Source organism: Myotis myotis, unplaced genomic scaffold (assembly GCF_014108235.1).
Source record: "Myotis myotis isolate mMyoMyo1 unplaced genomic scaffold, mMyoMyo1.p scaffold_m19_p_6, whole genome shotgun sequence".
Lineage (NCBI taxonomy): Eukaryota > Metazoa > Chordata > Mammalia > Chiroptera > Vespertilionidae > Myotis > Myotis myotis.
Window position 1 is genome coordinate 14569913 of NW_023416368.1, and position 12626 is coordinate 14582538.

Consider the following 12626-nt stretch of genomic DNA (forward strand, 5'->3'; position numbering starts at 1 on the left):
TTTGTGTATCTTTCTGGCATCCTTCTCCACTTTTTCTTTGATGGACACAACTCTAGGGGAGCAGGATTCAATGGTATATCCTGAACACTCGGCCCCTGCATCTTCTTACCTCATTGCTGGCTCCTGGACAGCCTCTTCTCCTTATCACAATTTAAAGCCCCTTCCTTCACATCTACTTTGCCTGTCTCCTCCTTCCTGTAACCTGCTTTCCTCCTCCCAAGAGGGTGTGGACTCTCTGTCCCTCAAGCTCCCCGAGCTTCACTTGTGCTCTGCCTATTTATCCCTTCGAGCACTGCTCTTAACCTGTCCTGTTGAACAGCCATCTGAGCATTTGAGTTAATTCCTCTGCAAAACTGTAGATTCCTAATGAAAAGGTATTTCCTCAACCAAATAATGCTCCATAAAAGTGTGATGGGTGAATGAATGCACTTAGTTCTTTGGAGAGGATCCCTGGTTTCCTGGATGTGTTTGGTATCTGTCAGCACTTTTGTCCTGAGCTCTTTGCAGAGGAGGTAACTGTTCATTCGTCATATTTTTCATGTGGATCAAGGAGCTATCGAGAGAAGTCATATTCATGACTCTTACTGTAGAATTCTGAGCTATATTATACCTTGGCAAGCTTTATGCACCCTTTCTAGAAGTTGCTATCAATCATTATGGTCAAATTCAACTCTCAAGCATGTTTGTTGTAGTGATTATAACACTGGGTTTTTTTTTAAATCAAATCTGAGGTATAGAAGAGAGTCTGACATTTAGAAGACAGTTTGAGTTTCTTATAAAACTAAACATACTTACCATACAATACAGCAACCATGCTCCTTAGTATTTACCCAAAGAAGCTGAAAACTTATGTCCACACAAAAACCTACACATGGATGTTTATAGCAGCTCATAATTGCCAAAACTTGGCAGCAATTAAGCTATCGTTTAGGAGGTGAATAAATTTTACTATATTCAGATAATGGAATATTACTGAACTGTAAAAATAAAATGAGCTACCAAGCCATGAAAAGACACAAAGAAACTTGAAAGGATATTACTAAGTGAAAGAAGCCAATCTGAAAACGGCTACAAACTGTATTATTCCAACTATATGACAGTCAGAAAAAGGCAAAATTATGGAGACAGTAAAAAGATCAGTGGTTGCCAGGGGCTGGGGATAGGAAGAGGGGAGGGATAAATAGGCAGAGCACAGAGGATGTTTAGGGCAGTGAGAGTACTCTGTATGATAGCATAATGATGGATACATGTCACTATACATTTGTCCAAACCCACAGAACGTATACCACCAAGAGGGAGCCCTGGTGTAAATTGTGCACTGAGTGATAATGATGTGCCCATGTAGGTTCATCACTCGTAACAAATGTACCACTCTGGTGGGGGGTGCTGATAATGGGAGAGACTGCATGTGTGGGGGAAGGAAGTATAAGGGAAATCTCTGTACCTTCCTTCCTCTTAATTGTGCTGTGAAACTTAAACTGCTAAAAATAAAAAAGTGTTTTTTATTTATTGATTTGAGAGAGGGAGGTAGAGGGAGACAAAGAGAGAAAAACATTGATTTTTTTTGTTCCATTTATTTACCCATTCATTGGTTGATACTTGTATGTGTCCTGACCAGGGATCAAACCATCAACCTTGGGGTATTGGGACAACGCTCTAACAACTGAGCTACCCAGCCAGGGCCAAAAAATAAAGTCTTCATTTTCAAAAACTGAACTTGAATGCATTTGGGATGAAACATGACAGCCCTAGTATTCTAATGTCTCCAATGCTATCCAGAATCATACACATGGCATTCTTTTCTTGTTTACCTTTCCTACCTGAAAAGCCCCAGATTTTATCAACCCTGCAAGTTTAGCATAATAAGGGGTCTTTATGTCAAGCCTTAGCTGCAGAACTTTGCAATGGAATAATGCGATAATCTAAATAAAGACCTATTCAATTCAAATACAATAATTCCAAGTGGATATAGCAGAATGAGGTATGAGCATATAAAACCATAATGGAGGACTAACTTCACGTGTCAGTTTCATGACTAAGTGTCCTGAGAATTTTTGGCCTTTCAGAAATCAGTATTAGGCAATATTTTTATAATTTATTAATCAACAGCACCAATTTTCTGCCCAATATTACTCTAAAGACTGACTTGGAAGATAAAGAAAAAAAAACTGGCATCTTGATTCAAAGAAACTTACAATCTATTTAATGCAATACCTCCTTCACTCTTCACAACAGCCCTTTCTGGTAGATAATAGAAAAAATAATCCTCATTTTAACATAAGGAAATTGCAGCACAGAAGACTGAATACCTTTCACAACACAATCTAAACAATAAGTGCTAAAGTCTGTATTTAAGCATCTGGGCTCTTAGAGACTATTCTGTTTATGCTCCATATTATACCTTAAAAGGTAGCATAAGTTTACTTTAAATGTACATAGAGAAGAAAAGTAGCTCCAATTCAGATCATCCAAGTTTCAAAGGATATATCAATGTTTCTCATCCCCACCCCCAGCCCCAATAAAGCCATACTTTTTCTGCATAAATCAACCACTAGAACCACCACTCTCAATGTGGCTTACCATGACAAAAGTCAGTGGATCCAGGAGGGAACTCAATGACTACACCTTGCAGAGAGAACTTGGACTGTTCAATGTAATGACTACAAGTGTAAAAAATTTCTGAGGTAGAGTTTCCCCCAAGGAAGTATATCCCTCTCTCTGGTCATCACCAAGATAAAAGCAGACAGCATAAGCCAACCGAAGAGCTCTTCCTCATTCAGAGTGTATTTTTTGATGCCTAAAGTATAGACCAATAAGGACACTCACTACCTCTGAGTGATATTGTGGGTTCTCTGGCTAATTTCCTGGATGGATCCATCACAGGAATGATATAAGGAGATCTCCCAGTTGCCCTGAGAACTGGTTTCATCAATGTCTCAACCAGCCTGGAAATTTTGCTTACATGATGTCATGCAGAGAGAGAAAGTTAAGCCACCTTAAAGTCAACTGGTTCTACAGACTAGTGTTCTTTGAGACAACATAGTATTTATATTGCATCAAGGTTCTGGAGCATTTCAAAGACAGGTCTGCTTACTAATCCGCATAGTTTCTCTCACTCACCAAGGATGGCATCTAGCTAAGGAAACAAATGAGAGCAACCAAAGGAATGTGCTGGTAGAGCTGGGAGTTAAATGCCTTCTCTACATGTTCTATAATCGCCTCTGGTAGGATGTTCCTGATTACAAAGGGCAATGCCCCAAGGCTTAGCCAGCTTAACTGCAGCTTCTGACAATAACCAAACAACCCTTCAGAATCTCAAGATTAATTTCTTCATCAAGGGCCCCTGAATCACTATTGCACATCGCATACTGACTTCCTCATTGTACAATAGCACATGCTTTTATGCTATTGCTGAACATCTGTACGCATTTCTCACCCTTTCCCTCTTTTCCTCCATCCAAGGTTGCCTGGCTGGGTTAGTACTCTGGGACAGTCCCTATTGATTTATGGGCAACTAGAATACATTTTTCAGAAAGAGTGGCAACTTGCCTTCCTGGAATCCTCACACAAAACGTAACTATGTGCTCAAATATGGTTCTGGGAAAGGAATTACTTGCAAAGGAATATCTTGATTCTGTAATCTGAAACCAGTCTAGTCCTGTGGTCCCTAAACTGTATACCAAATCACCCAAGGATACCTTGTAAATTCATAGAAGTACTGTGGAGATATTGAAATTCTCCAAGGGAAGCACAGGATACTCAACATCTGGTGAATAGTGAGTGCCCAACTCAGTGCTGTTCTTAGTATCAAATTAGGTCATGCCACGTTCTTTTCAATGATGGCATATCTTTGTAAAGCCATGTTTTCAGTAGTTACTGTGATAAGGATATCAGTGTGGGACAGGAAATGAAGGTTGTAATGCCCAAACTGATTCCAAAGATTGAGGAGTTATACAGTACCCAACAGGTGCATACATCCCATTAGTAACTAAATAATTTATGAATGTGATTTAAAAAACAACTTTTTTTTTCAATGTATGTGTATTATTTTTTTCAAATGCCTACTAAAAAGATGTTATGACATAAAGATGTATTAAGTTGTTTGGACCTAACTACTTAATAAGTGGAACTGTTAAGTATTTCTTTCCACTAAAGGCACCATGAGAAAAAAGTCACTAAGGCATTCAGGGCTCAGTAAACGAAGATGGTTTCAAACGTCTGGTTTTGAGTGTTTTACAGTTCCTAGGGACCCCATTTGTGCCTGATCTTTTTACAGAGCATACTTGGGTTTTGTTTGGGTGTCATGGCTGTTTTAGCTCAGTGACTTTTCTACCTTTCAGTGCTAATGGGGCCCCACTACATGGGGCCTTTCTAACCACCATGCCTGCCTCAGCCTCACTGGGCATCTCCCCTCGGTCCTCCACACTCTGCTCACACTGGCCTCCTTTCAGCCCCGCAAACACATCATGCCCTTTCCCATAGTGGGGACTTCTGGCCCGCTCTTCTCCTGCCTCACTTTCAGGTCCCATCTGAAATGCCAGCTCATCAGGAAGGTCTCCCCTGATATACTGTAGCTCAATTTCTGTTATTCTCTGTCTCACCCCCTACATTTCCTTCATACTTCTTATCCTCTGCACAGAAATATTTACCTCCATGGGGGAAGCGTCTCTGTTCTGCTCACAGCTGCATCCTCAGAACTTAGCAAAAAGCCTGGTACACAATTGCCATCCCATAAATAACTGTCAAATACACGAATGCCAGTTTAAATCATGCGAAGGTATTTTGATTGCGGCCTTGTCAAGCACAAAGCATTCAGAAGGCTTTTCTAGCAAACGACCCTTCAGATAAAAATGTGGGCCAGATGTATCACTAGCCCTGGACAGAGGGGATCAAGGGCAATGTATGAGATCATAAATGCCAGCTCTGCCGTTTCCTTGCTGGCAGGCCTTGGGCAAGTTACTCATTCTGTCTCTACCCCAGTGTTTTTGCCTGTGAAGGGCTGTAACTGAACTGTAAAGCTCTTAAATAATGCCTGACAATAAATTAGCAGTCTAGATAAAAGTTAACTGCTATTATAAGAAGAGTATTCAAGGACTCCCCATTAATGCCCACATATAATTCTTGGGGGGAAGTTCTGCCTCAGAAACTGAGTCTCATTTGCTATAGAAATACATGGATCGCTGCAAACAGTGACACTTGGGCAATGAATTCCGAGACCTGTTGGTGTCCTTGGCTGGACTCATAATTGGAACCGAAAAGAATGAGAATAGAACTTTGATTATACAATAGGTTACATAAATGGCACATGGCTGAGTGTGTGTTTCCTTGAACCTCCCAACCATTTGCTTGCTCCCTTTTAACCCTGGTGTCTGTCCAGTCGTGACTGGGGAGCTCACAGTTACAGAGGGGAGATACCATATGGCTCCCCTCCTTGCAGTGGGAGAAAACATGAGTGCCATCTTCATCCATTCATGACGCATTTCCTAAGCCTCCTGCCCCCAGTCTTTCCCCACCTGACCCTCGTGTCTGGATGCATCATTCTCAAAAACCAGGGGAATCACATCATTCTCCTCCCCAAAAGATATCTGCACCTCCCATTTCATGTGTACCCACATCTCAGAAAACCACATAACCATTTGGCCTCCTACATATGGCTTTGTAAGGATAATGCCTATCTACTATTCTGAGCTGTCCTCGCTTTATACTAGTAAATATAACATAGGTGGCTTTTCGTGACAGATGGCACTGATGGAGTTAAGCATGCGATGTGTTTCATTCCCAACTTCTATAATTACTAGCTACATTTTCTATGGCAAGTTAACTTTACATCTATGAGCCTCCGTTTCCTCATTTGTAAAGTGAGCAAGACAGTATCTACCTTCATTTTTGTGGTGAGTACTACTAGGAGATGAAAAAACACACATGAAACATGGTACCTGGTAGACAGAACCACACTAAAAAAAAAAGATAGCTATTATCCTTCCTCATACAAACTCCTCATTCTTTGGATCTCAGCTTAGACATCACCTCTTCTGGGAAGCCTTCCCTGACCACCACCTCAAAGACACAGACTTCTAAAGCACCTGCCCTGATCATTATTGTAAGACATGTCACACTGCAGTGTCATAGCCTCTTGGCCTTTGATTGCTCCCTGGAAACTGAGAGCATCACTGATGGGGACAGTGTTCCTTCTACACTGCCACAGAACCTGGCACAAAGTAGAGGCTCAGGAAATACTTAGTCAAATGAAAAGTAATTAATTAATTAAACAAACTACCAAGTAAAGACAAATAATTGATAAAACTTTGCTGTGTTATATTGACCTAGTAATCACACCATTGTAAGATCAGAGACTCATTTGGCAACCAACCACATTCCTTTCATTGTATCACTAGAGACATAGTGCAAAACTTCGTGCACCAGTGGAGTCCCTCGGCCTGGCCTGAAGGATTGGGCTGAAACCAGCTCTCCGACATCCCCTGAGGGGTCCCAAATTGCGGGAGGGCGCAGGCCAAGCCGAGGGACTCCACCAGTGCACAGTCAGGGCCAGGGAGGGATGAGGGAGGTTGGCCAGCAGGGGAGGGACCATGGGAGGACTCTAGTGTGTGTTCAGCCCGTCTTGCTCAGTTCCGATCGGCCGGAGCCCAGCAACAAGCTAATCTACCAGTCTGAGCGTCTGGCCCTGGTGGTCAGTGCACATCATAGCAACTGGTCGACCGGTTGACTGTGTGCCCCCTGGTGGTCAGTGCACGTCATAGTAAGCAGCTGAGCAGCCTTAGCATATCATTAGCATATTATGCTTTGATTGGTTGAATAGTCAACCGGACACTTAGCATATTAGGCTTTAATTATATAGGATTTGATTTTAATAACAGTTACTATCTACCTTCTATGCAAGAATGTACCTTGATTCTTATATCTACTCCCTTAGGTAGGTCCTATCAGTAGGTCCCATCTTCCTCAGGTGAGGCCTCTGAGGCTCAGAGAGCTGAAGGAGTTTTCCCAAGATCATCCAGCTATCAGAATAGAGCTCAGACCTAACCCCAGGACTGATCAACTCCAGAGTCTGTTTGCTCAGATGCTTCTTGATATCAATGAGGATGCTGCTTTTCCTTTTGGCTAAATTTCTCTGGCCTCCCAAACACGATAAGAGAGGTGTTTCATCATCGTTGGTGCTTACACCCTAAACATGATAATGTCTCATGCATAAATTCATTTGGTTACTAATCACCCACTACCTTGCCACATTTTTTTTTTTTTGTCTTGGCATAATTTAACTTCCATGCCTTGTCACGTCTTCCCAACCTGAGTGTAACCTAATGGTGACAGTGCCTAAGTCTTATGATTCTATCCTCCAAGGTCTAAAGAAACATCTTCACCAAGTAAAATAAATAAATAAAGTTTTTGTCTATTTGGTTGTTACATAGCTAAGTAAAAAGACTGGAGGATCATTACCAGATTTGAAGAGTAAGTTTAGGACAGCCTGACTTTGTAAGGATCTATGGTATAAATGATTTTCATGCTGAGGAATCTGGGAGGCACCTCAAGAAAATAGACACATTTAACAATCTTTGTACTATTTATTTTATTTTAACCAGGGACATGAGTTATTTTTAAATGTGCCATCAAAAATAAAAATAGTCTTGCCAGCGTGGCTCAGTGGTTGAGCACTGACCTATGAACCAGGAGTTCATGGTTTGATTCCCGGTCAGGGCACGTTCCCCAATTGCAGGCTCCATCCCCAGTGTGGGGCGTGCAGGAGGCAGCTGATCAATGATGCTCTCTCATCATTGATGTTTCTCTCTCTCTCTTTCCCTCTCCCTTCCTCTCTGAAATCAATAAAAATATGTTTAAAAATAAATAAGAGAGAGAGAGAGAAATTTTAAAGCCAAAAATTAAAGAGAAAATGATAGGGCATGAGACCTGAGGTCAATAATTATCTTCCACAAATTTCTATAAAGAGATACAATAAAAGCCTGGATGAATGTAAATCTCTAAGAAGAGAAAAATGAATGTAGCCTCAAATGTGAGTCCCAAACCGACAGTCACAATGGAAGATGCTTCAAAGCTCAGGCCCTGATTTTGGGTCAAGCTATTTCTTGCCTAGAGAGTTCTATGTGCTCCAAGGGGAGTAGCAGCAGGAATATGCTTTATTGAATGTGGTTTAACAATTCATCCACATATGGGGTGGCCCAATAATATGCAGTAATTGTTTGTTGATTTGAGTTGATGTGGAAAGGGACCATAAGGCAGCAGATAACCCCAGATACCCACCCTCTCCATCTTGTCCTACTTTACATTGTTCTACTATTGACATCAAGACCAGCCCCTATTTCCACACCTTTCTAACATACGCATTTAAATGCCTCAGCAATTCTACAACCTAAAGCACACCCACTTCCTTCTGGTTTCCCACACGCCCATTCCTTTCACTGGGATTAACATAAAATTGCATTTAAAGAGGAAGAGAAAAATATTTCCATATGCAAATGGAAAATCAATATTAAAATGGAGCATTTTTTGTACTCTGCAATCAGTCCAGTCCTAGATCAAAGATGCTCATTTGGATGAAGAACTTCAGCAGTGACTGCATCTGAAATGCCTTCCTAGCTTGGGCCCAGGATGGAAGGATGAGTGTAGCAATGTGATTAGTCATTGTTGAAGAGGAGACTGGTGAAGAATTCTTAGTCCCTTGAAAAATGAAGGTGACTTTAGGGATCTTTTACAAAGCATTAAAACAAAAAGTATGTACTTGAAGGACACTTGAAAAATTGAATGAGATCACTTCAGGTTTGGGTTTGTTTGTTTTTTTTCCCCTGTAAAAATAAACATCTCTGAGATGGCAGGTGGGATCTACTGCTCATTCCCTTAACTAGAAGTATTCCTGCAAAAACAACTGACTATCGGGGTGCTCATTATTTACACACTAGAGGCCTGGTGCACAAAATTCATGCACGGGATAGGGGGAGTCCCTCAGCTTAGCCTGCACCCTCTCTAATCTGGGACCCCTCGGGGGATGTCCAACTGCCCTCTCGCAATCCTCACCTGCCTGCCAGCCTGATCCCCCTAAGTGCTCTCCCCTGCCAACCTGATCCCCCTAACTGCTCTCCCCTGCTGGTCTGATCCCCCTAACTGCTCTCCCCTGCCAGCCTGATTGCCCCTAACGGCCTCTGCCTCTGCCCTGCCACCATGGCTTTGTCCGAGGTACATGCCCTTGACTGGAATCGAACCCAGGTTCTGGAGCCGTATTTCAGATCTGAATCGCAATTCCAAGAGCCTGATTTTTGTTTATATATGCACATGAAGTTTGAGAACTACTTTCTCGGTAGGTGAACTAGACTCATCAAAATAGTCAGTCTGATGGGACAGGTGCTGGTTCTTTTTTCTCATTTTGGTGACCTGTATGCTCAGAGCCAAATTAGTGCCTCAGCCCTAGCCATGTGGTCTTTTGTCATCTTCAATGTCCCCTAGGTGAGCTAAGGCTCCCTGGACAAGCAGGGTAAATAAGTAAATGAATAAAATCAGTTATTTATTAAGCACTTAGCTAGGATGCTAAGTGCATTACATCATATCTCGCTTAATCTTCACAACAAACCTATGACCAGGTACTATTATGAATCCCGTTTTATAGATTTGGAAACTGAGGCTTAGAGAAGTCAAGTAACTTGCACAGCAGGTGCTAGAATCCAGGTCACTAACTCCAGATCCCATACTCTTAAATATCTACTACTTGTCCTTGGCATAGGTGAGCACTGGTAGCCCCATACTTTTCTATAGGACTGGTCCTGGGCTACAATGTGAGTGACAAGGGGAGCCGGGGCTAACCTTGAAGCTTCTTTTGCATAATTAACATACTATTTTTACTTAGATTTTATGTTCCAAATCAATTTTTTAAATTTTGACGGTGCTTTTATGAACACATATCTAATATGTTTTTGTCTTGTCTTATTTTATGTATATGTATGGATTTATGGGGGGTTACAGAAGGGCTCATCTGTAGTGGTGCAGCCACTGTAAATGAATTAATAAAACTATTTCACGTCAATTTCCTATGTTTCCTGTTCTGCAATCTTTGATGATTGTTAGGGGAAATTAAGATTTTTTACAGAGAGAACCCTTCCCCAAATTGATATGTACTTTAATAAATGTGCATATCATATAGAATTGACCACTGAACAACACAGGATTGACTTGCGCAAATCCACTTATACATACAGATTTTTATTTTTCAATCAATATAGTCAGCCCTGTGAATCTGCCCTTTCTGATCCAAAACAATACTTTCCATCAGCAGTAGTTGGGAATTCTCAGATTCAAAGGGCCGACTGTGACTGACTTAGACACACACACACACACACACACACAATATCATATTACCAACAAACAATGCAACCTGCTTCATTCACGTCCAGGGGTGGGGAACATCCAGCCCTAGGGCCTCCAAAATCATTTGGTCTGGCCCTGCCAAGGCATTAGGGGTGAGTTAATGTTTGACCAAATACAGCAGGCTAATTTTTACGTTGATAATTCTGTATGGCCCACGAATGTTATAAATATGCAAAACCCCCTTGGCAAAAAAAAAAAAAAAAAGTTCCCCACCCCTGAATGTGATTTGGATACAAGTCCTTTTGCTTTGTTGTGTAACTTGAGAACTTCCCTTTCACTTGAAGCCTAAGAGGCAAAATTTTGGAAGGCCTAGAGGACAAAGGGGACGGGAGAAGGCGCTCTGACCCGGAGGTAACATCTCCACCCAAGCCAGAGCACAGGGCGGCTCTCAGGCAAGTGGTACTACCAGCTAAGCGGCCCCGCCCTCCCACAGCGGGGGCAAAGGGAGGGAGGAAGAGTGCGCCTGAGAAGCTCCGCTGCTCTCCTCAGGGTTTCCCGTTTTCTCACCACTGAGACTGAGAAGCAAGTAGCACAGAAATCTGCGCCCACCTGAAACCCGGCCCGGCCCCAGGAACTTCCCCGCGGTGGAAACTGGGGTCCAGGCGCCAGGATGGAGAAGTGGCCCGCTCGGGGTGAGCTCCCTGAGCCGGTTCACCACGTGGGGACTGCCTTACAGCAGCGCCCTCTGTCGGCGGCTATGGGTACAGCCCGCGTCTGTTGGCCTGTACTTAGTGTTCATGATGGTGTACTAGTAAAGACAGGAGGGAGATGGTATCAAAGACCTGTGTACACCTTTGAACCCCTCTTAGTACTGTTAAATTCCGCTAAAGATATCTAGCTAATTCGGCTAATTCTGTGCATAATTCAGCTAATTTTATGCATAAAGCTCCTAGGTCCATAGATTTGTGTGCAAATGAGCATTGAGTGTACCCCCCTCTGGGTGCCAAAGGGGGTATGTCTTGAATGTGGCATGCATGGGTTGTCTCTGTACCTGCCTGTGGATATTTCAGTTTCTGTTTCTATCTGGCTATGAGCGAGAGAATCTTTGAGCACAGGCTGTGTCTCTCTCTGAGTCTTATTAGCAGTACATACATTTTTATCAACTCCCCAGGGCTGTGCCTGTGTCAGTATAAATGTACAGGTATGAGTGTAAAAGAGTGTGTGTGTGTGGTGCATGGGCCAACAACGAGTGGTAATAGTATGTCTCTTAAATCCAGATGTTAAAGGAATAGTGTAGGGAGGGTGCCCCAAATATACTCAACCCTTTACCTTTCATCTCAACTCTGACTTCAAGAGAACCACAGATTTTGCTCTGGGGCCCTCTAGAATACAATTGCATCATTCTAATTTGAACTCAGTTTCCTGAGTGACCTCATCCTTCTTCATGTCCAATCCTTGTCCTTCCTTCTTCTCAAATCTGTGGAGTCCAGGGAAGCTGCCTACTGCTGTCTCTAAGCACGCTGGCCATGATGTCAACCCAAAGAAGACAGCATCCCTTCTCCTTCCTTTTTCCCCACCCAAAAAGTCATTTCCTCTTAGTTCATTACCTGGGATTTTGATGTTATGTTCCCTCTGTGTTATTAATACACACAGGGGGAAAAAAAAAAAAAAAAAGGAACTTCTTGAAATTCCCCCAGAAGGTTTTGAGAGTTGTTTTCAGTGTTGCAACTTGGAACAAGTCAGTTTCTAGTTTAAGTTTCCATTAGAAAGCTTAGTAGGAGCAGGGTATATAAGCTGCAGTCACAACAGCAGCAGCAGAAGAAACAACGGTTTCAGATCCAGCGAACTCTGAGGCTCAGCGAGAAGCAAGGTAAGCACTTCCCTAGTCCCTGCCATGGCCCCCACCATGCCTGTGCTACCCCTGAACCTGACATCATGGATAGGGTGGGTTCTTGGGAGCATTCCTGGTGACTCGTCTACTGGAACACTTTGGGGGCTTATGCATAAAGTATTAATTTAGAGAGTAAACTAATAATAATTGTCTACCAAGGTCTGTGAACAAATCCATGTTTTATAGAAAGGTCTGTTTTATCTTGTTTAAAAGTGCTATGTATATAACAGTGTGTCCCTCAGCATTTAATGCCCATCCATTAAAGGTTGTATAGAGTTAAAGTGAGTATCGCTTTAGTATGGTAAACATTTTTAAAGCCTTCCATTCGTTAAGTAATAATGAATTTAATAAATAATTTATTTCATATTCTTACCTCATAATTGAATGTTACAGCACATACTTGCTCCCA